This window comes from Triticum urartu, chromosome 2, assembly GCF_003073215.2.
Source record: "Triticum urartu cultivar G1812 chromosome 2, Tu2.1, whole genome shotgun sequence".
NCBI lineage: Eukaryota > Viridiplantae > Streptophyta > Magnoliopsida > Poales > Poaceae > Triticum > Triticum urartu.
In genome coordinates this window covers 436,497,699-436,524,937 of record NC_053023.1, presented here as the reverse complement: position 1 = coordinate 436,524,937, position 27,239 = coordinate 436,497,699, and the positions used below count along the sequence as shown (strand labels likewise).

Here is a 27,239-nt window from a genome sequence, read left to right as displayed (position 1 = left end):
CCTGGATTGCTTCCGTTCCAAAAATAACTCTCCAGTAGGTTTCATTTCGTTTGGACTCCGTTTGATATTTCTTTTCTTCAAAAGACTGAAATAGGCAAGAAAACAGGAATTTGGGCTTGGCCTCCGGTTAATAGGTTAGTCCCAAAAATAATATAAAAGTGTATAATAAAGCCCATAAACATCCAAAAAAGATAATATAATAGCATGGAACAATCAAAAATTATAGATACGTTGGAGACGTATCAGCATCCCCAAGCTTAATTCCTGCTCGTCCTCGAGTAGGTAAATGATGAAAACAGAATTTTTGATGTGGAATGCTACCTAACATAATTATCCAAGTAATTCTCTTTATTGTGGCATGAATATTCAGATCCATAAGATTCAAGACAAACGTTTAATATTGACATGAAAATAATAATACTTCAAGCATACTAACAAAGTAATCATGTCTTCTCAGAATAACATGGCCAAAGAAAGCTATCCCTACAAAATCATATAGTCTGGCTATGCTCTATCTTCATCACACAAAATATTTAAATCATGCACAACCCCGATGACAAGCCAAGCAATTGTTTCATACTTTTGATGTTCTCAAAAAATTTCAATCTTCACGCAATACATGAGCGTGAGCCATGGACATAGCACTATAGGTGGAAAAGAATGGTGGTTGTGGAGAAGACCAAAAGGAAAAGATAGTATCACATCAACTAGGCGTATCAACGGGCTATGGAGATGCCCATCAATAGATATCAATGTGAGTGAGTAGGGATTGCCATGCAACAGATGCACTAGAGCTATAAGTGTATGAAAGCTCAAAAAGAAACTAAGTGGGTGTGTGTCGGTGTCAAAACCGGCGGATCTCGGGTAGGGGGTCCCGAACTGTGCATCTAAGGCGGATGGTAACAGGAGGCAGGGGACACAATGTTTTACCCAGGTTCAAGCCCTCTTGATGGAGGTAAAACCCTACGTCCTGCTTGATTAATATTGATGATATGGGTAGTACAAGAGTAGATCTACCACGAGATCGGAGAGGCTAAACCCTAGAAGCTAGCCTATGGTATGATTGTATGTTGTCCTATGGACTAAAACCCTCCGGTTTATATAGACACCGGAGATGTTAGGGTTACACAAGGTCGGTTACAAAGGAGGAGATACACATATCCGTATTGCCTTGCTTGCCTTCCACGCCAAGTAGAGTCCCATCCGGACACGAGACGAAGTCTTCAATCTTGTATCTTCACAGTTTAACAGTCCGGCCAATGGAGATAGTCCGGCTGTCCGGAGACCCCCTAATCCAGGACTCCCACAGTGTGCATCCAACTCGCTTGCTCACGAAGACCTAGGGCATTTTGAGGAAGCCCGTCATTGGAATATACAAGCCAAGTTCTATAATGAAATATTCCCACAAGTATATGAAAGTGACAACATAGGAGACTCTCTGTCATGAAGATCATGGTGCTACTTTGAAGCACAAGTGTGGTAAAAGGGTAGTAGCATTGCCCCTTCTCTCTTTTTCTCTCTCTTTTTTTGTTATTTTTGGGCCTTCTCTTTTTTTGTGGCTTTTTTTGTTTTTTTCCTTTTTTTCTTTTTCGTCTGGAGTCTCATCCCGACTTATGGGGGAATCATAGTCTCCATCATCCTTTCCTCACTGGGACAATGCTCTAATAATGATGATCATCACACTTTTATTACTTACAACTCAAGAATTACAACTCGATACTTAGAACAAATATGACTCTATACATAGAACAATGCTCTAATAATGATGATCGGTTTTCTACGGTTTTTCTTTCATTTTTTTATTAGACTGGTTTTATTTATTTTAATTCATTAACTAGTGAACATTCGCCCGATTAGTTCTTTTAAAGAACAAATTCGTTTGTTAGTCTCTGTTAGCGGACGCTCGTCCGATAGATTTTTCTTTTTAGTTTTATTTTCAACCAGGAACCTATCCGCGAATAGTTTTCTTACAGATTAGTCCCTAATCTTCAAACCCTCACTACTTTTTGCTCCTTTATCCAAATCCAGTGAAACCAATGCCAAAATCTTCGTCTTGTTCCCCTATGTCCAGATAATCAACTTGAACATGATTTTGAAAATTTAAAATTTGGTTTCAAGCATATTTGAGTTCAAACTTCTTTTGATCATGGTTTGAGTTTCGTAACTCCGATTCGATTGATTCTTTTTGCAAATTGAAGCTCTTCACTTGAACTTTCAGTTTAGATCTTTTCTTTTGGTTTTAACTTTGCATCTTACGCTTGAGTGCTTATGTATGCTATTGTGTGTTCATGATAGATTTTCCGGAGTGCGAGGCTTGCTACTACGAATCTCTAGGGTTTTCTGATCATCAGCAAGGCAAGTAACACTTTGATCATATCCCTTTATTACCCAGTTTTTATGCATTAGATTCAATCCTCAAACATTGCATGAGTAGGTTTCGATGACATGTGGGTATTGGGAAGTACTTGATGAGGTAGGAACCTATTGTCTTATATTCAAACCCCGGGGATTACTGCATTATGATTGCACTAATTTGCTATGCTCGTAGACGTGGATTGGTTTGTGAGATTCATGAAAGATGTGAGAGTTATTTATGTCTAAGGGAAACTTAAGGTGGCTACTTTAATACCCAACTGGGTGGATTGGTTGTGGGCTCCTGGGGAATCCAGTGTTGTCCTAGGAGATCCCGGGGAACCCGTGTGATCATCCTATGGAATGCCACCCGGGCTCAAAGGGATCATAAGGTTATTCATGCTAGAAACTTCCGTGTGTAGCCACAAGCCATTATGGCTCTGGCATAGTTGAGTAGGTTGTGGGAATCCTTTCCATGATGGGCTAGCAGATGTAGGGGAATTGTAGGTGTGCCGGCCTATCAATCAGTTAGGGTGACCTCTTCGAAAAGACTGTGTCTCGGTCATCCATTTCTCAAACATCATGCAGTGCGAGAAATAAAAAGGAGGAGATCGAGTCTTGTGGGGAAAAGTGCGCAAACCTCTCCAGAGTGTATAAACTAATCATGGTTAGCCGTGTCCCCGGTTATGGACATCTTGAGTCTCTGGTACTTGTATTATTATGTTGATCTCATCACTCTTCTTAATGAATTTGTCGGGTTATTAAATGTTAATTTGGAATTGAGTTGGGGGTACCTTCTCAATAATTTCATAAAACTTTGTAGTTAAATAAAATATATTCCTTTGTTGTAGGGAAAAAATAGCTTTATGCAAATGATAACCGTAGAGCCTCCGCCAGCCAAATATGCATGTAGTGATAGCTGTTATTTGTTCATTGCCCTATGGTGTTATATTGCCAGCATATTCCATGTTCTAACCTACACGGCTGCAACGTTTCATGTTGTAGAATTTGCAGACGAAGAGTAAGGGGCGATGGGTCGTTGTCATGCACTCAGTATTGTCGTGGAGTTGGATGGACTCATTTATCTTCGAAGCTTCCGCAATTATCTTATTTAGATGGCCTTCAGCCATATTATTGTAATAAGTACTCTTTTTGAGACACTCGTGCAATAAGTGTGTGATTGAACTCTGCAATAAATCCTCGAGTACTGTGTGTGTCAACAATACCGATCCAGGGATGACACTTAAGCACAAAGACTTCGATCCATTCGGGTCTGGTCACTACAAGATGGTATCAAAGCACACGCTGACTATGGGACACGACCACTAGGAAAAAGCCACATGATACTCTTCTCTACTCATTTCTAACTCTTCTCCATTTCCACTCTATAGATGGCGGACCCAAGGGACAAGTTCACTCAACCGGATGACGACACCCCTTTCGAAAGACACCTGAAGGAAGTCACTAGGTATCTGAACATCGGCATACCAAGCTTCACCGAAACCTACACTGCCACTTTACCATAAGAGGAGCACGAGATGATTCAAGTTCGTGTTCCAGGAAGGACATTCGCACCAGTTACCAAGCCCATCGACTTTTCCTTTGATGCACCAACATGGAGTTTAGGAAAGAGCATGGCCGCCCACATCACCATTGGACGCATAGGCGAGGTGTACAACAAGGATCTTAATGACACCATCCACCAGATATGTGGACGCAGATATGAGCAATGGGAGATGATTCGCACCAGGAAGGATAGATCCATTGCAGCCTATATATAGGAGTTGAACCAGCACATTCGACGCTATGAGAACTAGATGTGCGCCAACATGATAGACATGAAGAAGGTGATGACTCGGAACATGGAGCTCGAAGAGGAACTCAAGTCTACATGCGATGGATATGAATAAGAAATTGTTGTACTACTAGAGAAGAATGAAGACCTGAAGAAGAAGCTAGGAATATTCATGGGGGATCCTGAACCTGGAGTGGACATTCATTCAGAGGATTACATCATAATAGACGACACAGACTCCGACCCCGACAGCGATGATGCTTATGAAGACGAAGCTGGAGCAGATATCATGGAGTCTTCCACTGATCAAAATTTCTAGTTGACCACCATATTACCATTAGTATTCTCCCATGTAATATAGTAATAGTCCATGAGCTTTTTGTAACCGTAGCTTAGATCGATTGTATGAATCTTGTTTGAATTGAGTGGTGTGAAATGAATGTGTTTTTCTCATGTGCATATGGGTAGTGAAATCTCTCTTTAGACCTCACTATATTCTGTTCTCACCCCTCTAAACCTATCAGATGCCTCCGAGACTTGACCCCGCATTTGCCTTTCCACCGGAGCTCACTCAGTTGATCCAACAACAGAATGCCTTGATGCAGTTGCTAGTCCAGAACCAAGGCAACAGCAACAACAACCCACCACCACCACCTCCAATGGAAAACTTAGCCCGTTTTCTAAGGTTGAATCCGACGGTGTTCTCTAGTAGCACCGAGCCGATTGTTGCTGATGACTGGCTCCGCAAGATTTGAAAGGGAGCTGACCACCGCTGGTTGCACAGATGTTGAGAAGGTGCGCTTTGCCGCACATCAACTGGATGGACCCACAGCCTCATGGTGGGAGAACTACACAGTCACTTTCCCCGTGGCCAATTTCACCTGGGATCAGTTTCAGCAAGCATTCCGCACTGCACATGTCTCAGCAGGAGCTATGAGCATGAAGAAGCATGAGTTTCGCAACTTACGCCAGGGAAATTGTACTGTGTCACACTACATGGAGGAGTTCAGCAAGTTAGCATGCTACGCCCCTGATGATGTGGCCATGGATGCGGCAAAGTAGGAGAAGTTTATGGAAGGGCTGAATGACGAGCTGAGTATGCAGTTGATGGTGGCAACATTCGCCAACTACCAGGAGCTGGTAGACAGGGCTCTTATATTGAAGGCAAGCAGCAGCAGATAGAAAACCATAAACGGAAGTATGGACAGGGGAAGTACAACTCTGGAGCTCAGTAGAAGCCACATTTTACACCGAACTCAGGAGGACATACCCATCATAACCATGGAGTCCATTCCCACAATGGAGGAAGTTCTCATAACCACAGTGGCCCTAAGAATGGGAATGGGAATGGGAATGGAGGAAACAACAGTCAGAGCCGTTCCAACCCAGCAGCACCCACCAAGAAGGATTTGAGCCATGTTACCTGTTTCAAGTGTGGGAAGACTGGACACTACGCCAATGATTGCTCTGAGTTAAAGAATGGTAGCGGAAATGGAAGCTCTAGAAATAAGCCCAATCCTTTCACCAGAGGGCAGGTGAACCACGTCAACGTGGAGGAAGTTGAATAGCAGCCCGATGCAGTTATTGGTAAGTTTTTGATTAAGTCATTTACAGCTATTGTCCTTTTTGACACTGGTGCATCGCATTCATACATATTAAGGGGATTTGTGGATAAGTTTAAGTTGCCCACCGTAGCCCTTAAGACACCTATGTTATTAAGCTCACCTGGAGCGGATTAGATGGCTATCAGAGGATGTTTTCAGTTGCCATTGACCATAGGTAGGCATCTTTTCCCCTCAGACCTAATAATTTTGGAGTCACACGGATTGTATGTGATACTAGGCATGGATTGGCTATCGATGTATGGAGGAAATATCAATTGTTCTAGTAAGTCAATTCTTCTCACCACCCCGGAACGTAAAAGGATCAAGTATGTGTCTAGGCATGCGCCAAGGAGGACTCAAGTGCCCGTTGTTCAAGAGGAAGTGACCGTTGTGAAGGATTAACCGATGTATTCTCTGAGGAATTACCATGCATGCCACCAGATCGAGATATAGAGTTTTTGATGGAGCTGTTACCAGGCATCGGACCAATATCGAAGAGACCGTATCGGATGCCTGCAAATGATCTAGAGGAAATTAAGAAACATATTAAGGAGTTATTGGATAAAGGTTACATTCGACCAAGTTCATCACTGTGGGGAGCCCCAGTGCTCTTAGTTGAGAAGAAGGATGGATCTTTGAGAATGGTTGTCGATTACCATGCACTGAATGAGGTGACGATCAAGAACAAATACCCACCACCGATGATCAATGATTTGTTTGACCAGCTGCAAGGAGCTAAAGTATTCTCCAAGATCGATCTTCGATCAGGATACCACCAGCTGAAGATCGGCGAATAGGATATACCTAAGATAGCTTTTACCACAAGGTACGGGCTATATGAGTACACTGTCATGTCTTTTGGTTTGACTAACGCCCCTGCCTACTTTATGAGTATGATGAATAAGGTGTTCATGGAGTTCTTGGATAAGTTTGTTGTGGTGTTTATTGATGATATATTGGTATACTCGAAGAATGAAGAAGAACACAAGGAACATTTACGCTTAGTTCTCGAGAAGCTCAGGGAACATTAGCTATATGCCAAGTTCAGCAAATGTGAGTTTTGGTTGAAGGAAGTTGAATTTATCGGACATGTTATATCAGGAGAAGGTATAGCAGTAGACCCTTCCAAGGTTCAGTCTGTCACTGAGTGGTTGGCACCCACCTTAGTTGGAGAGATACACAGTTTTCTTAGACTCGCAGGATATTACCGGAGATTCATTGAGAATTTTTCCAAGATTGCGAAGCCCATGACGGAGTTATTGAAGAAGGACACCAAGCTCAAATGGACCGAAGAATGTGAGGCCAGTTTTCAGGAGTTGAAGAAGTGTTTAGTTACAGCCCCAGTGCTAATTCTTCCGGATATACGCAAAGATTTCCAAGTATATTGCGACGCTTCTCACCTGGGACTTGAAGGTGTACTTATGAAAGACGGAAGAGTTGTTTCATATGCCTCACGCCAGCTTCGACCTCATGAGTTGAATTATGCAACGCATGATTTGGAATTAGCAGCCATAGTGCATGCGCTCAAGACCTGGAGACATTTTCTTATTGGAAACCGTTGTGATGTATACACGGATCATAAGAGTTTGAAGTACATCTTCACGCATAAGGAGTTGAATCTCATGCAAAGGAGATGGTTCGAGCACATAAAGGATTATGATACGAAGTTGCATTATCATCCAGGAAAGGCCAATGTTGTAGTGGACGCTTTGAGCCGCAAGAGTTATGCCAATACTCCCGTGACCGGAGGATTTCCGCAAGAGTTAGCCGAAGATCTCAGAGAACTTTGTTTGGAGATAGTTTCGAGAGGTTTTGTTGCAGCATTGGAAGTTCAGTCCACGTTGTTGGGAAAGATTCAGGAAGCCCAGAAGACTAATAAGGAGATTGCAGAGATAAAGGGAAATATGAGTAAAGGAAAAGCCAAAGGTTTTTGTGAGGATGAGCACAAAACTTTATGGTTTGAGGATCGTATTTATGTGCCCAATGATCCAGAGATCAGGAAATTAATGTTTCAGGAAGCTCATGACTCGCCATACTTGATTCACCCCGGAAACACCAAGATGTCTTTGGATTTGAAGGAACGTTTCTGGTGGACAGGTATGAAGAAAGATATTTCTGAGTATGTAGTCATGTGTGACGTATGTCAGAGAGTTAAGGCAAAACACCAGAAGCCAGCAGGATTACTTCAGCCTATGCCGATACCCGAATGGAAGTGGGATAAACTTGGCATAGATTTCATCACCGGATTACCCAGGACACGATCAGGTTATGACTCCATCTGGGTAGTAGTTGATCGCTTGACCAAAGTGGCTCACTTTATCCCCATGAAAACCACTTATATGAGCGCGAAGTTGGCCAAGATATATATGACCAGGATCGTATGTCTGCACGGAGTTCTGAGGACCATCAATCAGATAGAGGAACACAGTTTACCTCGAAGTTTTCGAATCAATTACACCAGACTTTGGGTACCAGGCTAGAGTTCAGTACATCCTTTCATCCCCAGACCGAGAGAGTCAATCAGATTCTAGAGGACATGTTGAGAGCTTGTGAGCTAGATTATGGATCTAGTTGGGATGATAATTTTCCTTATGTAGAGTTCTCATATAACAATAGTTACCAGGCTAGTTTGAAGATGGCCCCTTTTGAAGCTTTGTATGGAAGGAGGTGCAGGACACCATTGATGTGAGATGAAGTTGGGGACTGTCAGTTGTTCGGACCAGATTTAATCAAAGAGTCGAAAGAGAAAGTTAAATTGATTCGGGATAGACTGAAGGTAGCACAGTCCAGGCAGAAGAGATATGCTGACACTAAACATAAGGAGGTAGCCTATGGAATCGGAGATAGAGCCTATCTCCGTGTATCACCACTTAGAGGAGTTAAATGATTTGGAGTCAAAGGAAAGTTAGCACCACCATTTGTAGGACCATATCGAGTTTTGGAGCGTATGGGAGAAGTGGCCTACAAGTTGGAGTTACCCGAAGGATTGTCAGGAGTTCATGATGTGTTTCACGTTTCCCAGTTTGTAACATCCCAAAATTCTAAATTTTGGAATGTTATATTAAATAAATAGTTCATGATTGTTTGACTGATTGTTGTGTGATTTATTGTGTGAAATTGAGTGGAATTTTGAAACTTTGTGAAAGTTGAATGAGAGGGAATAAAAGGACTTTCCCAAAACTTTCATCTTTGCCTTATGATCTTCATGAATTCAAATCCATTTCATCACAAAAACCCTAGAGTGAAGATGATATGACTTCTTCCATTTAATTAAATGAAAAAGGGATTTGAAAAGATTTGAATTCCATTTGACAATATTTCAGATTCAGAAAATTTATGCAACTCAGTGATTTTCATGAGAGAAAATAAGATGACTTCTTCAAAATATATGAAATAGAGTTGGAAGAGGTTTGAAATTCAAATTCAAAACCATTTAGGAGTTATTTGGGTTTTATTCAAATTATTTTTCTCCAAAAATAAGTTATTTGGAAATTAGGGTAAAATGATTCGCTACAATATAAAATTGGATGAAAGTAAATTTGAAATCATTTTGGTATTTTAAAAATGATTTTTATTGGGTTTTATTGCTACAGTAACACTGTTTGACTTTTGAGAATTTTGATAGATTTTATTTGAACTTGAGAAATAGTTCATGTTGTATAAAATTTTTTTTTGAAAATTTTGGTATATTATATGTCTACTAATAGTTTTGCTTTTATTTCTCTTCCTCACTTTTCTTCTCTGTGTTAAAAAACAATTTCTTTAAATGGCGCTCAGGTCGAGCGCAAACCACCAGCCCACCACTCACTTCTGGCCCATGGGCCATCTCGCGACCGAAGCGGTACGTTTTTTTCTTTCTCTCGCGGAGTCGCTGACCGCTGGTGCCCGCTCGTCAATCCCCTCCTCTGTCCCTTCCGTGTTCTTCACGAACACAGGTGCCCCGATCCAAATCCCGATCGATTCGGCTCGGTCTTTGCCCCTCGCGCACGCCCGCCTCCCTATAAATACTGCCCTCCTCCTCATCCGATTTTCGCAAAAATTTGGAAGTTCCCGTGCCCGTTTCGTGCGGATCCGATCTCGTCGGAGTTCTCAGCCTGGAGCTCCTTTGCTGCACGATTCCAGCAACCGTAAGCCACCATCATCCCCGATGTCCCTCTATTTCTTCCTCCCTTGATGCTGCGCATCCCTTGACGCCCTTAACTCACGCAGAACCTTTCTGGATCGAGCTCCTGGACGACTCTCGCATCTCACCGGGGCCACTGCTCCTCCAGACGTTCGTCACCATCGCCACAGGCCTCCCTCGAAGCTGACGAGGTCACCCTCGGGTTCGTCTTCATGCTCCGCGCCCCGTCCGACCCTTCCCCGAGACCGACGACCACCAGGACGAGCAGTACGTCCACCTCCCGATGCCACGCCACCTTCTTCCCCAACTCCGGCGGCCACCTCCACTGCGTCCCCGGTGAGCATCTCGCGTCCATCCGATCGTAGATATAGGGCTTAGATTAGATCTTTTGTTTTTTTAGTTAGATTGAATCGGTATCCTTTATTTGTCAGTCGTTCATTAGTTAGACTACGCAGCGGACGCCTGTCGTCCAATCACAGAGAGCCACGATGGCACAGGATTATTTTTTTAGACGCAGCTACTGAATTACTTAAGTAGGGGTCGTTCGCCCGTAGCTCTCGTGCACTAGCCTCGCCGACCCAACCAGAGCATGACACGTGGCCACCGCCGATCTGTAGCGTTTTGTTTTTTGTTTTAGTTTCTGTTTCGAAAACAGAATAGTTCTGTTTTTAGATTGCTTATAACTTTTATATTTTAGATCCAAATTGAGTGATTCTTTTTTCATTAGATTCAAATTTGTTGAAGTTCTGTTTGTGCCATTATATTTCAAAATTGAGTAGTTTAAATTTGAGTTTGCATGAATTTGTTTAAATCACTAATTTGGTCCGTATCTTGAGTTTTATAAAATATTTTCGATTGATTCTTTTTGCTACTGTTTTGGTATTGTTTCGTCTGCTGCATATAGTGATTTATTTTTAGGTTATTTTAAATTAGGGGTTAGACAAAACAATACTGTTTTAGTTTTTGTTTTGTTTGTCTTTTCTTTATAATTTTAATAGTTTATAATTTATCTCTTTTTGTCACTTTTAACAAATTTACTTTGTTTTTGTTATTTAACAATAGACAATTTTATTCTTTTTAAAAAATATTTTCTTTAGTTTTGTATGAAAACTTGTATAGGTCATAGTTAGAGTTTTATAGAAGATTTTTTATGTGTTTCTTTTTGCTACTCAAAGTTTATGAAAAATACTTTCTGTTAAATTAGTTGTTTTACATTTTCTTTTCTGTTAATTTATTAGTTTAGTGTTTTAGTTGTTGTTAAGTTTTTACTTACGACAAAACTATTTTGTGTTATGTCTTAGAGTTTTCTTTAGTAGTTTTGTTTGGTAGTTTTCCTTGGTTTTATTTGATGTCGCTTGTTGATTTGCATTTTATTTGTTGATTTTATTACGAGTGTTAGAATTGCTTGCTAGTATGTCTGCTTATATGAATAATACGTTTGATTATATTGATTTTCAACGGAGTGATGATTAGTTCTACCAAGTCATTTTCTGAGGGTTGTTATCTTCATCGAGTAATACCAGGCAAGTTCAATTTGACCATGCTTTTCATGCCTATATTTTTATTGCATTTAGCGTCACCATTCATAATCCCTCCAGTAATTATATTGATTTCTTGTAGTTGAGTAGATTGCATGAGGTAGGAACCCATCACCCTGTTATCAAGCCCGGGACGCTATATAGTTTTAATGCTACGCTATAGTTGACAGGGTTTGTATGAGTGCTCGGGAGTGGTGTGAGTATGAAGAACTCTACGTCAATGACGACAAATCCATGATGGCATCTGCAAGGACTGCATCTTCAAGGCCAAGACTTCAAGACTCAAGACAAGAATTCAATATACCTCTGGGTGGAGAATGGTTAAGAAGGGTACATTGGTGCGTCCAGTACTCGGTGATTCCGGAGAAGCGTCGTGATATCATGCGGAAAGTTTCACCCAGGCTCAAAGAGACGGAAGAATACTTCATGCCCGGAAGCTTACATGTGCAACCGCAGGTCACTATGGGCTCTGGCTTGGTTGACCTTAGTGGTGACTCTGGCTGGGACGGTGCTAGCAGATGTAGAACTACGGTAGGATTGGATGAGCACCGGACAGTGGTCAGAGGAACTCTTCGGAAGACCATGTTTCGGTCATCTTGTTCTCAAACACCTTGAAGTGTGAGAACGTAAAAAAAGGTATCGAATCTTGCGGGTAAATTATACAAACCTCTGCAGAGGGTTTAAACCTAATCAATTAGCCGTGTCCCCGGTTACGGACAATTTGAGCCACTAGACTTGGATCTATCTCGGAATTCTCAACACCAGATTGGTAACTTAATTGTGGGCAACTTTGATGATTTTGGGCTATGAGACATCGGTTGGCGGAACCATGTCATGATAGAAAACTCCGTAGTACAGACTCCTAATGTTCCTTTGATGTAGTGAAAATAAACCAGCTTTTACGCAAACAAAATTCAGATACAGAGCCACAAAGTCATATTGCATATACTATAGTTTATATCTGTTTTTCTTAAAGTGATCTTGCCAGTACATTTAATGTACTGACCTACACAGCTGCAACGTCTCATGTTGTAGATATTTTCTTCCAATGAGTAAGAGTACGGTACATGGTTACGGTCTACACTCAACTTGTCGATGGCGTTGATGGGACTCCACACCCGATTTTTTGTTTCCGCTGAGGCTTACGAGGTATATATCAGTTTTACATTATTTATACATGTGATTGCACTTTGATATATACATTGATGTACTGTGTGTGCCAGCATAATGATCCAGAGATGGCACAGACACACAGAGACTTGACCGTCTGAGGTCGGGTTGCTATAGATATGGTATCAGAGCACATGTTGACTGTAGGACGTGACCCTAGAAATCAAAAAGTTCCTAGGACAGGCAATCTCTAAAACTTTATTTTCAAAAGGATCCGTTACTTCTCATCTTTTCCGATTTTATCAAATATTCCCTCCTACATCAACTAGTTAGAATATACCCCTTTCCCTTTTGACCACACAGAGGATCAACTGAAGACACTCCAATAAGGACGATATATCGGACAACTGATGACCTTTTTAGAGTAAAGAGGATTTCACCATGCATTGGAAGAGTTGAAGCTACAACAGTAGAAGACTCCGAAGAATTGAAGAATTTGAAAGAATCTGAAGAATTATTTTACCTTTAAAAGACCAATCCCTATTATATACTCATGTTAGATGCGACGATTTGTGAGCTGTCATTTGTTTGATGTTTTTTTTGACAGCGACAAAATAAAACCCGTTTCTTCGAAACTATTGTTTGTATTGCGTGTATCCCCCTCTATCTTTCGTATCTCATCCCAAAATCCTTGGACCCAATAGATGATGAATGAAGATGGAGTTGTATTTCCGGGATCAAGGACACATCCAGAGGTAGCACAATGGATACGGAACATGGAAGATCGCATGAAGGAGCACCATATTTAAGGAGAGTATATGGTTCCATACACCTTACGGCGCATCACACAAGGTGCCGCAACATGCCGAGAGATACATCAAGCTATACAAGGATGGAATGGAGCAAATGCTTGGGAAGAATTCAAGACGATTCTACTGAGGTCTCGTTTTATCCAGAAGCTCGGTGATAGTAAAATTAAGCAAACTTGTGCATGCAAGATATGTGGAGAAATAGGACACACCCAGGAGGAACACAATGATGGATGCCCACATTGTGAGGAGAATCACCCAGCCGAAGAATGCCCGACTGGGCAAGTTACTTGTTTCCTGTGTGAAGGAACTACACACTACCCTGGTCAGTGTCACATTTACCCCAAGGTACAAGAAATTACCAAGCAGCAGAAAGAAGCCGTGAAAGAAACCCTTAGGGAAAATTCAAAAGAACTTGCGATGAAGGAAGTTATTGAAGACCCTGATGGTGAAGGCCTAAACAGATTTTTTGCCCAAGCCTACTACTCATGTGAAGAAGAAGGAAATTTTTCAGAGTATTGCACGCAGGTAAGCTAAGAGTATCTCAGAGACTTCCCGATAGCAGAAGTGAAGTTTTACCCTCGGGAAATAGAAGCTTTGATCTTTACAGAGAAATCGAGGAAGAGAAAATGAAGGCATACTCAGAACAACCCAACTTCTGCAGAGAAGGACCTGAGTCATATCACTTGTTACAGACGTAAGGATTTAGGTCATTATGCTAGCAAATGCCCAGAAAGGAAACCAACAACCGAAGGAGCCAAGCTAACCACCAGGAAGCCCTGGATTTGTCTGAAGTCATTTGTTTACGCTGCAAAGGAGTAGGACATTTTGCCAGCGAATGTTCAGACTGAGGAAAGCTTGAGCAGAGTAGTTGATATCTTTATATTGGAATAAAGCATGTAATAAATGTGGAATACAATTTTATTTTTGGGGATGTTGAGTTGAGTTATGAAATGGAAATTGTAATAGCTCATGAAGCAATAAAAGTTGATGTGGTTGGAATCTCATGTGAAATGCTATGAGTTGTTGTTGATTGTGAGTGCCTCTCTCATTATCTCACCCAGACTTAAACCTTGAACCCATGGACAAGCTGATCCCAAACCTTTCCTCCCAAAAAAACCACATTTCACCCAAGGAAATACATACATTATCCTGAGTACCCCTTCTATCTTATACATGCAGATGACAACCCTTTACGAGTTTTTCTCAAGGGCCGGAAAATGATCATGACCCTAACTAGTGATCAGGATTACCCGAAGATCCTGAAGGACATGATGAAGCATATTCATCTTGAAGGAGATGCAGTCTACAAAGGTTATCCTTTCATGGAGGATGGATTTGAACTTTGGTAAGTGGAGGTACACCTCCACCGTGTGAAGGGAGTTTGCCCAAAGACTATGGGACAATACTTACTCATTTCTCGAGTACCACGAGCAACATTCTTCGACTCTGTTCATGAAGCTGCTATGGAAGCTATATGTCAGATTGGAGAAATACTTGAAGCAAGACTCCGTCACACTCAGGAATACATGAGAGGTGCATGCAGAGATGATCGAGATGAAGCTCATGGCCACCATGATGAAGTAGAAGATCGATGATTTCAAGGATCATGTCGCACAATTCCAGTGGGACTAAATCATGTTCAAGAAGTACAAATGAATAAAGATGGAAGTAATGCTTGACCATACCAAACTATGTGGATGGCAACTTTTGTAATAGAGTACTTTTGAAATTTGAGTTTTGGGTAGTGGTTAAGGATGTAATGAAGGATTTGATATGAAGAGAATATGAATTATGGATGAACCAGTACATTTTATATTAATGGTAATACCATGTGTGAACACTAGAACTATGGATAGGAAAAATATATATTCCACAGACTGGAGTTCGAAAAAAGGAGAGTTGGAGTTTTGCTTTTGAAACGATGGTTAGGGAGAAATGGGGTGTTGTTGGATTTAAAGGAGGTGTAAAGTTGGAATGTGAAACAATTATACCTCCCGGGATGAATAGAAGTTGTACCCGCATTGAAGTGGGCCCATAACCCACAGGCCCAGGAGTTAATAAGAAGCAAGCACACTCTTGCTGAAGGAAGATATTTTGGAAGAAAACTCAGATTTAATCAGTAGACGTTCCTTAGGAGGATACGCAAAACTGAAGAGTTGTAGTTGTGAAGAAACGATAGATGTTTTATTCAGCTTGCAGAATTAATGGATTTATTTGAACCCAGTTTGAGGACAAGAGAAATTCTGCAATGCTTGTGAGAATGCCCGAGTGTTAGAAATGCGAGGTTCGCTAAACCTTATACAGGATAATGATTCGGGTGCAGAATGGATTGATCACCATACCGACTTACTCGTATCATTCGCTCTTGCTATTTGGATTGGTAAATCTGAGTGACTTGACCATAGTAGAGAGACGACGATGTCAAAACTTTGTTTAAACCTTAGTATGGTAGGACGATTGATCCATGTATAGGCAACCGTTGCCAATCGTAGGCTATACTGTGTGGTTCAACCCCGACCTTTTTCCTGCAGGAGAAGCCAATAATGATTGACCACCATGAGATCTCTGATAGTTGTTTCGTTTTGGCGAGAGACCTGTCAGCTAAGAAGAACGAGTCACAGAAGAACTTTATCCTGACGATAGGACTCAAGATTTTGAGGAAAACGGTTATGCCCTTACCGGAAGAGCCTCGGTGTAGGAATTATCACGAAGATATGAGAAGACTGGCACCGTCAACCCGAGGAATGGAGTACATGAGTTTTGTCAGAACCATGGCCTTGCTCTTAAGTGTGGTAGCACCCTAGACCTCTTCGGTCGATGGATTTGCTGGAAAACTCCCAAACCCTAACCTTTTCTTGCTAGCCTCTTCGAATCTCGAGGACGAGATTCATTTTAAATGTGGTAGGTTTGTAACATCCCAAAATTCTAAATTTTGGAATGTTATATAAAATAAATATTTTATGATTGTTTGATTGATTGTTGTGTGATTGATTGTGTGAAATTGAGTGGAATTTGAAACTTTGTGAAAGTTGAATGAGAGGGAATAAAAGGACTTTCCCAAAACTTTCATCTTTGCATTATGATCTTCATGAATTCAAATCCATTTCATCACAAAAACCCTAGAGTGAAGATGATATGACTTCTTCCATTTAATTAAATGAAAAGGGATTTGAATTCCATTTGAAAATATTTCAGATTCAGAAAATTTATGCAACTCAGTGATTTTCATGAGAGTAAATAAGACGACTTCTTCAAAATATATGAAATAGAGTTGGAAGAGGTTTGAAATTCAAATTCAAAACCATTTAGGAGTTATTTGGGTTTTATTCAAATTATTTTTCTCCAAAAATAAGTTATTTGGAAATTAGGGTAAAATGATTCGCTACAATATAAAATTGGATGAAAGTAAATTTGAAATCATTTTGGTATTTTAAAAATGATTTTTATTGGGTTTTATTGCTACAGTAACACTGTTTGACTTTTGAGAATTTTGGTAGATTTTATTTGAACTTGAGAAATAGTTCATGTTGTATAAAATATTTGTTTGAAAATTTTGGTATATTATATGTCTACTAATAGTTTTGCTTTTATTTCTCTTCCTCACTTTTCTTCTCTATGTTAAAAAAACAATTTCTTTAAATGGCGCTCAGGTCGAGCACAAACCACCAGCCCACCACTCACTTCTGGCCCATGGGCCATCTCGCGACCGAAGCGGTACGTCTTTTTTCTTTCTCTCGCGGAGTCGCTGACCGCCGGTGCCCGCTTGTCAATCCCCTCCTCTGTTCCTTTCGTGTTCTTCACGAACACAGGTGCCCCGATCCAAACCCTGATCAATTCGGCTCGGTCTTTGCCCCTCGCGCACGCCCGCCTCCCTATAAGTACTACCCGCCTCCCTATAAATTTTCCACTTCACTCTGAAATTCTTTGAACTTTTCAAATGTTTCAGATTTATGTTTCATTAAGTAGATATACCCATATCTGCTCAAATCATCTGTGAAGGTGAGAAAATAACGATGTCCGGTGCGAGCCTCAATATTCATTGGACCACATACATCAGTATGTATGATTTCCAATAAATCTATTGCTCGCTCCATTGTTTCGGAGAACCGCGTTTTAGTCATCTTGCCCATGAGGCATGGCTCGCTAGTACCAAGTGATTCATAATCAAGTGATTCCAGAAGTCCATCAGTATGGAGTTTCTTCATGTGCTTTACACCAATATGACCTAAACGGCAGTGCCACAAATAAGTTGCACTATCATTATCAACTCTGCATCTTTTGGCTTCAACATTATGAATGTGTATTACTACTATCGAGATTCAACACAAATAGACCACTCTTCAAGGGTGCATCACCATAAAAGATATTACTCATATAAATAGAACAACCATTATTCTCAGATTTAAATGAATAACCGTCTCGCATCAAACAAGATCCAGATATAATGTTCATGCTTAACACTAGCACCAAATAACAATTATTTAGGTCTAAAATTAATCCTGAAGGTAGATGTAGAGGTAGCGTGCCGACGGCGATCACATCGACTTTGGAACCATTTCCCACACGCATCGTCACCTCATCCTTAGCTAATCTTCGCTCAATACGTAGTCCTTGTTTCGAGTTGCAAATATTAGCAACACAACCAGTATCAAATACCCAGGTGCTACTGCGAGCTCTAGCAAGGTACACATCAATAACATGTATATCACATATACCTTTGTTCACCTTGCCATCCTTCTTATCCTCCAAATACTTGGGCCAGTTTCGCTTCCAGTGACCAGTCAGTTTGCAATAGAAGCACTCAGTCTCAGGCTTAGGTCCAGACTTGGGTTTCTTCTCCTGAGCAGCAACTTGTTTGTTGTTCTTTTTGAAGTTCCCCTTCTTCTTCCCTTTACCCTTTTTCTTGAAACTGGTGGTCTTGTTGACCATCAACACATGATGCTCCTTCTTGATTTCTACCTCCGCAGCCTTTAGCATTGCGAAGAGCTCGGGAATTGTCTTATCCATCCCTTGCATATTATAGTTCATCACGAAGCTCTTGTAGCTTGGTGGCAGTGATTGAAAAATTCTGTCAATGACACTATTATCCAGAAGATTAACTCCCAGTTGTATCAAGTGATTGCAGTACCCAGACATTCTGAGTATATGTTCACTGATAGAACTATTCTCCTCCATCTTGCAGCTGTAGAACTTATTGGAGACTTCATATCTCTTAATCCGGGCATTTGCTTGAAATATTAACTTCAACTCCCGGAACATCTCATATGCTCCATGATGCTCAAAACGTCGTTGAAGTCCCGGTTCAAAGCAGTAAAGCATGGCACATTGAACTATCGAGTAGTCATCAATGCGTGACTGCCAGGCATTCACAATGTCTGTAGTTGCCGGCACAGGTGGTACACCTAGCGGTGCTTCCAGGATGTAGTTCTTCTGTGCATCAATGAGGATAATCCTCAAGTTACGGACCCAGTCCGTGTAATTGCTACCATCATCTTTCAACTTTGCTTTCTCAAGGAACGCATTAAAATTCAACGGAACAACATCATGGGCCATCTATCTACAACAACATAGACAAGAAAAATACTATCAGGTACTAAGTTCATGATAAATTTAAGTTCAATTAATCATATTACTTAGGAACTCCCACTTAGATAAACATCCCTCTAATCATCTAAGTGATCATGGGATCCAAATCAACTAAACCATAACCGATCATCACGTGAAATGGAGTAGTTTTCAATGGTGAACATCACTATGTTGATCATATCTACTATATGATTCACGTTCGACCTTTCGGTCTCAGTGTTTCGAGGCCATATCTGTATATGCTAGGCTCGTCAAGTTTAACCTGAGTATTCTGCGTGTGCAAAACTGGCTTGCACCCGTTGTACAAGAACGTTGAGCTTATCACACCCGATCATCACGTGGTGTCTTGGCACGACAAGCTTTTGCAACGGTGCATACTCAGGGAGAACACTTATACCTTGAGATCATCTTATAATGCTACCGTCAATCAAAGCAGAATAAGATGCATAAAGGATAAACATCACATGCAATCAATATAAGTGATATCATATAGCCATCATCATCTTGTGCCTTTCATCTCCATCTCCAAAGCACCGTCATGATCACCATCATTACCGGTGCGACACCTTGATCTCCATCGTAGCATCGTTGTCGTCTCTCCAACTATTGCTTCTACGACTATTGCTACCGCTTAGTGATAAAGTAAAGCAATTACATGGCGATTGCATTTCATACAATAAAGCGACAACCATATGGCTCCTTCCAGTTGCTGATAACTCCGTTACAAAACATGATCATTTCATACAATAAAATATAGCACCATGCCTTGACCATATCACATCACAACATGCCCTGCAAAAACAAGTTAGACGTCCTCTACTTTGTTGTTGCAAGTTTTACGTGGCTGCTACGGGCTGAGCAAGAACCGTTCTTACCAATGCATCAAAACCACAACGATAGTTCATCAAGTTAGTGATGTTTTAACCTTCAACAAGGACCGGGCGTAGTCACACTCGATTCAACTAAAGCTGGAGAAACTGACACCCGCCAGCCATCTGTGTGCAAAGCACGTCAGTAGAACCAGTCTCGCGTAAGCGTACGCGTAATGTCGGTTCGGGCTGCTTCATCCAACAATACCGCTGACCCAAAGTATGAGATGATGGTAACCAGTATGACTTGTATCGCCCACAACTCACTTGTGTTCTACTCGTGCATATAACATCTACGCATAAACCTGGCTCGGATGCCACTGTTGGGGAACGTAGTAATTTCAAAAAAATTCCTACGCACACGCAAGATCATGGTGATGCATAGCAACGAGAGGGGAGAGTGTCGTCCACATACCCTCGTAGATCATAAGTGGAAGCGTTATGACAACGCGGTTGATGTAGTCGTACGTCTTCACGATCGACCGATCCTCAGTACCGAACGTACGGCACCTCTTCGTTCAGCACACGTTCAGCTCGGTGATGTCCCGCGAACTCACGATCTAGTAGAGCTTCCGGGAAGAGCTTCATCAGCACGACGGCGTGGTGACAGTGTTGATAAAGATGCCGATGCAGGGCTTCGCCTAAGCATGCTACGATATGACCGAGGTGGATTATGGTGGTGGGGGGCACCGCACACGGCTAAGAGATCAATGATCAATTGTTGTCTCCAAGGGGTGCCCCCTCCCCGTATATAAAGGAGTGGAGGAGGGGGAGGGGGCCGGCCTCCTATGGCACGCCCCATGAGGAATCCTACTCCCATCGGTAGTAGGACTCCTCCCTTCCAAGTAGGAGTAGGAGAGGAGAAGGAAGGGAGAGAAGGAGAGAAGGAAAGGGCCCCCTCCTTGTCCAATTCGGACTAGAGGGGGAGGGGGCGCGCGGCTGCCCTGGCCGCCCCTCCTCTACTCCCACTAGGGCCCATTAGGCCCAATATACTCCCTGGGGGGTTCCGGTAACCCCCCGGTACTCTGGTATATGTCCGAAACCTCCCAAAACACTTCTGGTGTCCGAACATAGTCGTCCAATATATCGATCTTTACGTCTCGACCATTTCGAGACTCCTCGTCATGTCCATGATCATTTCTGGGACTCCTAACTACCTTCGGTACATCAAAACACAAAAACTCATAATACCGATCGTCACAGAATTTTAAGCGTGCGGACCCTACGGGTTCAAGAACTATGTAGACATGACAGAGACACGTCTCCGGTCAATAACCAATAGCGGAACCTGGATGCTCATATTGGTTCCTACATATTCTACGAAGATCTTTATCGGTCAAACCGCATAACAACATACATTGTTCCCTTTGTCATTGGTATGTTACTTGCCCGAGATTCGATCATCGGTATCTCAATACCTAGTTCAATCTCGTTACCGGCAAGTCTCTTTAATCGTTCCGCAATGCATCATCCCGTAACTAACTCATTAGTCACATTGCTTGCAAGGCTTGTAGTGATGTTCATTACTGAGAGGGCCCAGAGATACCTCTCCGACAATCAGAGTGAAAAATCCTATTCTCGATCTATTCCAACTCAACGAACACCATCGGGGACACCTGTAGAGCACCTTTATAATCACGCAGTTACGTTGTGACGTTTGGTAGCACACAAAGTGTTCTTCCGGTAATCGGGAGTTGCATAATCTCATAGTCATACGAACATGTATAAGTCATGAAGAAAGCAATAGCAGTAAACTAAATGATCAAGTGCTAAGCTAATGGAATGGGTCATATCAATCACATCATTCTCCTAATGATGTGATCCCGTTAATCAAATGACAACTCATGTCTATGGCTAGGAAACTCAACCATCTTTGATCAACGAGCTAGTCAAGTAGAGGCATACTAGTGACACTATGTTTGTCTATGTATTCACACATGTATTAAGTTTCCGGTTAATACAATTCTAGCATGAATAATAAACATTTATCATGATACTAGGAAATAAATAATAACTTTATTATTGCCTCTAGGGCATATTTCCTTCAAGAAGATAATATGACTTCTTCAAAACAGAGGAAATAATGGACATTTAATTTTGAATAAAAGTATTCATTTATTTGAATTTTGTTTGAGATTTTATTTGGTTAAATTAGGGAAAAATTGCATTTTTAAAAATTGCATCTTAGCCCAGAAAAATGTTCACGTTGTCCTGAATATTAGTAGAGGACCGTGAAAATTATTTTTGGGATTCTAGGATTTTTATTTATTTTATTTTGGATTTTTTTTCCTTTTCGGTGAAATTATTTAAAAAAAGTTTCGGACCAACTGGGCCGAAGCCCAGCCAGCCCAGGCCGTCGCCGCCTTCCCGAGCCACCGCCGGAGTCCGCCTCCACCACGCCGCGTCGCCGCCGCCGTGTCCGAGCGGGATACCACTCGGTGCCCCCTCCTCCAAGCCGCCTCACCCCTCCCCAACCCTTTATAAGGCCGAGGCCCCGGACCCCTCTCTCCCAAGCCACCGCCCCAAGCCAACCGCGCTGCCGCTGACGCTTGCGCCGCCGCCGCCCACTGCCACGCCGCACCGCACCGCTCCCCGCCGCCGTAGCCGCCGCCCTGCTGCCTTGCCGGAGCTGCCGTCCCGCCTCGCCGACCTCGCCGGAGAACACCGTCGACATCGCCGGCTGAACCCCCGAGAACTGGTAAAAATCGGTTGGCTTTCTACGGTTTTTCTTTTGTTTTTTTATTAGATCGGTTTTATTAATTTTTATTCTAACGAACAAATTCGTTCGTTAGTCTTTGTTACAGGAGGTTCGTCCGATAGATTTTTCATTTTAGTTCTATTTTCAGCCAGGGACCTATCCGCAAATAGTTTTCTTATAGATTAGTCCTTGATCTTCAAACCCTCACTATTTTTTTCTCGTTTATCCAAATCCAGTGAAACCAACACCAAAATCTTCGTCTTGTTCCGCTCTGTCCATATAATCACCTTGAACATGATTTTGAAAATTTAAAATTTGGTTTCAAGCAGATTTGAATTCGAACTTCTGTTGATCGTGGTTTGAGTTTTGTAACTCTGATTCTTTCTGCAAATCGAAGCTCTTCACTTGAACTTTCAGTTTAGATCTTTTCTTTTGGTTTTATCTTTGCATCTTATGCTTGAGTTCTTATGTATGCTATTGTTTGTTCATGATAGAGTTTCCGGAGTGCAAGGCTTGCTACTACGAATCTGTAGGGTTTTCTGATCGTCAGCAAGGCAAGTAACACTTTGATCATATCCCTTTATTACCCAGTTTTTATGCATTAGATTCAATCTTCAAACATTGCATGAGTAGGTTTTGATGACATGTGGGTATTGGGAAGTAGTTGATGAGGTAGGAACCTATTGTCTTATATTTAAACCCCGGGTATTACTGCGTTATGATTGCACTAATTTGCTATGCTCCTAGATGTGGATTGGTTTGTGATATTCAAGAAAGATGTCACAGTTATTTATGTCTAAGGGAAACTTAAGATGGCTACTTTAATACACAACTGGGTGGATTGGTTGCAGGCACCTAGGGAATCCAGTGTTGTCCTAGGAGATCTTGGGGTACCCGTGTGATCATCCTATGGAATGCCACCCAGGCTCCAAGGGATCATTAGATTATTCATGCTAGAAACTTTCGTGTGTAGCCACAAGCCATTATGGGTTCTGGCATAGTTGAGTAGGTTGTGGGAATCCTTTCCATGATGGGCTAGCAGATGTAGGGGAATTGTAGGTGTATCGGCCTATCTATCGGTTAAGGTGACCTCTTCGGAAAGACTGTGTCTCGGTCATCTGTTTCTTAAACATCATGCAGTGCGAGAAATAAAATGGAGGAGATCGAGTCTTGTGGGGAAAAGTGCGCAAACCTCTGCAGAGTGTATAAACTAATCATGGTTAGCCGTCTCCCCGGTTATGGACATCTTGAGTATCTGGTACTTGAATTATCATGTTGATCTCATCACTCTTCTTAATGAATTTGTCGGGTTATTAAATGTTAATTTGGGATTGAGTTGGGGGTACCTTCTCAATAATTTCATCAAACTTTGTAGTTAAATAAAATATATTCCTTTGTTGTAGGGAAAAATTAGCTTTATGCAAATGATAACCGTAGAGCCTCCACCAGCCAAATATGCACATAGTGATAGCTGTTATTTGTTCATTGCTCTATGGTGTTATCTTGCCAGCATATTCCATGTGCTAACCTACATGGCTGCAATGTATCATGTTGTAGAATTTTTAGACGAAGAGTAAGGGGCGATAGGTCGTTTTCATGCACTCAGTATTGCCGTGGAGTTGGATGGACTCATTTATCTTCGAAGCTTCCGCGGTTCTCTTATTTAGATGGCCTTAAGCCATATTATTGTAATAAGTACTCTGTTTGAGACACTCGTGTAATAAGTGTGTGATTGAACTCTACAATAAATCCTCGAGTATTGTGTGTGTCAGCAATACCGATCCAAAGATGACACTTAAGCACAGAGACTTCGATCCATTCGGGTCGGGTCGCTACACAAGTGGCACATCATCACTATCAAGCAAGGTACTAGCATCATCATAAGCATCATTCATAGTAGAAGTAGCATCATCAAGAACTTGCGACATATTAGAATTAATAGCATGTGGTGGTGTTGCAAGTTTACTCATAACAAAAGGTGAATCTAAAGCAGAACTGGATGGCAGTTTTTTACCTCCCCTCATACTTGAGGGAAATATTTTAGTCTTAGGATCCTTGGCAACGACGCCAAAAAAATGTCTTGATAACCCACAAGTATAGGGGATCACAACATTTTTCGAGGGTAGAGTATTCAACCCAAATTTATAGATTCGACCCAAGGGGAGCCAAAGAATATTTGAAGGTATCAACAGTTGAGTTGTCAATTCAACCACACCTGGAGATTAAATATCTGCAGCAAAGTGATCAGTAGCAAAGTAGTTTGATAGTTTTGATAGTAGTGACAGCAACAATAGTATCAGTGACAGTGATAGCAGTATTTTTGTAGCAAGTGTAATAGTGATGATAGCAGTAGTAACTTAGCAGAAACAATATGGGAAAATTCGTAGGCATTGGATCGGTGACTTGTTGGATGATATTCATCATGTGACAGTTATAACCTAGGCGATTCGGCACTAGCTCCAGTTCATCGATATAATGTAGGCATGTGTTCCATAAATAGTCGTACATGCTTTATTAAAAAAACTTGCATGACATCTTTTGTCCTACCCTCCCGTGGCAGCGGGTTCCATAATGGAAACTAAGGGATATTAAGGCCTCCTTTTAATAGAGAACTCGAACAAAGCATTAACACATAGTGAATACATGAACTCCTCAAACTATGGTCATCACCGGGAGTGGGCCTAGTTGTTATCACTCTGGGGTTGCCGAATCATAACATGTAGTAGGTGACTATAGCTTGCAAGATCGGCTCTATAACATGGATATAATGATGATAACATAAACAGTCCAGATCTGAAATCATGGCACACAGGCCTAAAGTGGCAAGGATTAAGCATGGCAAAGTCATAGCAACATCAATCTAAGAACATAGTGGATACTAGGGATCAAGCCCTAACAAAACTAACTCAATTACATGATGAATCTCATCCAACTACTCACCGACCAGCGAGCCTAGGAAGGAATTACTCACTCCCGATGGGGAGCATCATGGAATTGGCAATGGAGAAGGGTTGGTGATGACGAAGAACGAAGATCCCCCTCTCCGGAGCCCCAAACGGACTCCGGATCTGCCCTCCCGAGGAAGAACAGGGCTTGGGCTCCGTCTCGTCGATCGCGATAATTCTTTCTCCCTGATTTTTTCTCCAAAAATAGGATTTATAGCGTCGGAATCAGGATCTGCGAGGCTACCAGGTGGGGACAACCCACCTGGGCACGCGAGGAGAGGGGCGCGCCCTGGTGGGTTGTGCCCACCTAGGTGCCCCTCTCTGGTAGGTCTTGGCTCCAGAAATTCTCTTTTATTGTATAAAAATTCCTTGCAAAGTTTTGTTCCATTCTGAGAACTTTTATTTTTGCACAAAAACAACACCATGGTAGTTCTGCTGAAAACAGTGTCAGTCCGGGGTTAGTTTCACTCAAATCATGCAAATTAGAGTCCAAAACAAGAGGAAAAGCGTTATGAAATGTAGATACATTGGAGACGTATCAGTGCACTACAACGAAGCAAAGCCTAGCAAAGTATGCTTGATGGTGCTCCTGAGCCATCTTTCTTCAGTTGAAAGGACGCGGAGCTCCATGGCTCGACCCATCCTCATAATAATGTAATTAGCAATGGCCATCTGCGTCTTAATGTTGCAAGTATTCTTCTGACCCCAAGTCTGAAGGGCGGTCGCAGTGTTACGTAGTAAGGTGTCTAGCCTCTTGAAGGGGTCAACAATGTGGTCATCACGCACACAAGCATCGCAGATCGTCTACTCAAACCCATCCAGCTTTAGCCAATACATCTCAAAGCGAAACTTTTTCTTCACGCAAAAAGGGGCGGAGTTGGTTAAGTGTAGCAGGGTATGGTTCGAAATGTTTGTAGAGAGAGCTTGCAACAACACATCCGGGTAAGTTAGATCCCAATCCACCGAAAAAAGCACACGATCAATTTTTGTTAGCACCGGCTGCTCCCTTTCGTTCGACCATGTAAAACGCCTCCCATGCATGTAAGGTTCCTTCAATTCGCAATCATCCACAAAATCTTTGAATCTTCTCATAATCCTCCGGTTCAGATTGTTATTTCTCTTCTCATCCACCCGTAGGATCATATTAAAGTCCCTGAGCACCATCGAAGGCCCCGAGCAAATGGCACGCCTATTGTGTAACTCAACTAGAAACTGCATCTTCGCATCATCCCCTTGCGGTCCATAAACCACTGTCACCCACCATGTCGACCCTTCCTTAATGTGCACCAGCCCCGTAAGGGAATGAGTATCCATGGCCATGTTATCCACCTCCAACACTGTCGTATCCCACCCCAAAAGAATCCCACCACATGTGTCAGATGCCGGTAAGTAGGCGAAGCCATCATAAGATGGCCCCAAACATTGCATGGCAATAAAAGGATCAATTACATCAAGTTTCATTTCTTGCAAGCACACTAGGTTCACTTTGGCTTCCACCACAAACTCCCTTACCGCATTCCTCTTCGCTGGGTTATTCAACCCCCTCACGTTCCAACATAGCACCTTTGGATTCCAATCCATAGTTACCAAAAGACCTCCCCCACCCACCTCCAATGCGGGCACTTATGCCGCCACTACTGCAGGATACTGCTAACGCGACACTACGATCAGAGACCCTTTGCCGAAACTATGTGCGATGCAATAATCGCAAACGGTGGTGTAAAAACCATCAAAAAGGTGCAAAACGTTTGCGATGGCGGAGCCATCAAACACGGTTCAGATTTTAGTTGTGTGTTCGATGCAGGGC

The 27,239-nt window shown here is 42.0% G+C and overlaps 1 long non-coding RNA gene across 1 annotated transcript; it reads left to right on the top strand.

Annotated features, from left to right (window-relative positions):
* The first annotated feature begins 9,640 nt into the window (after nt 1-9,640).
* On the top strand, nt 9,641-23,041 carry LOC125537718. The gene is made up of 3 exons (XR_007296069.1): nt 9,641-9,878; nt 9,961-10,210; nt 22,982-23,041. It is a non-coding gene; the product is annotated as an uncharacterized LOC125537718 (long non-coding RNA).
* Nucleotides 23,042-27,239: the final 4,198 nt, after the last annotated feature.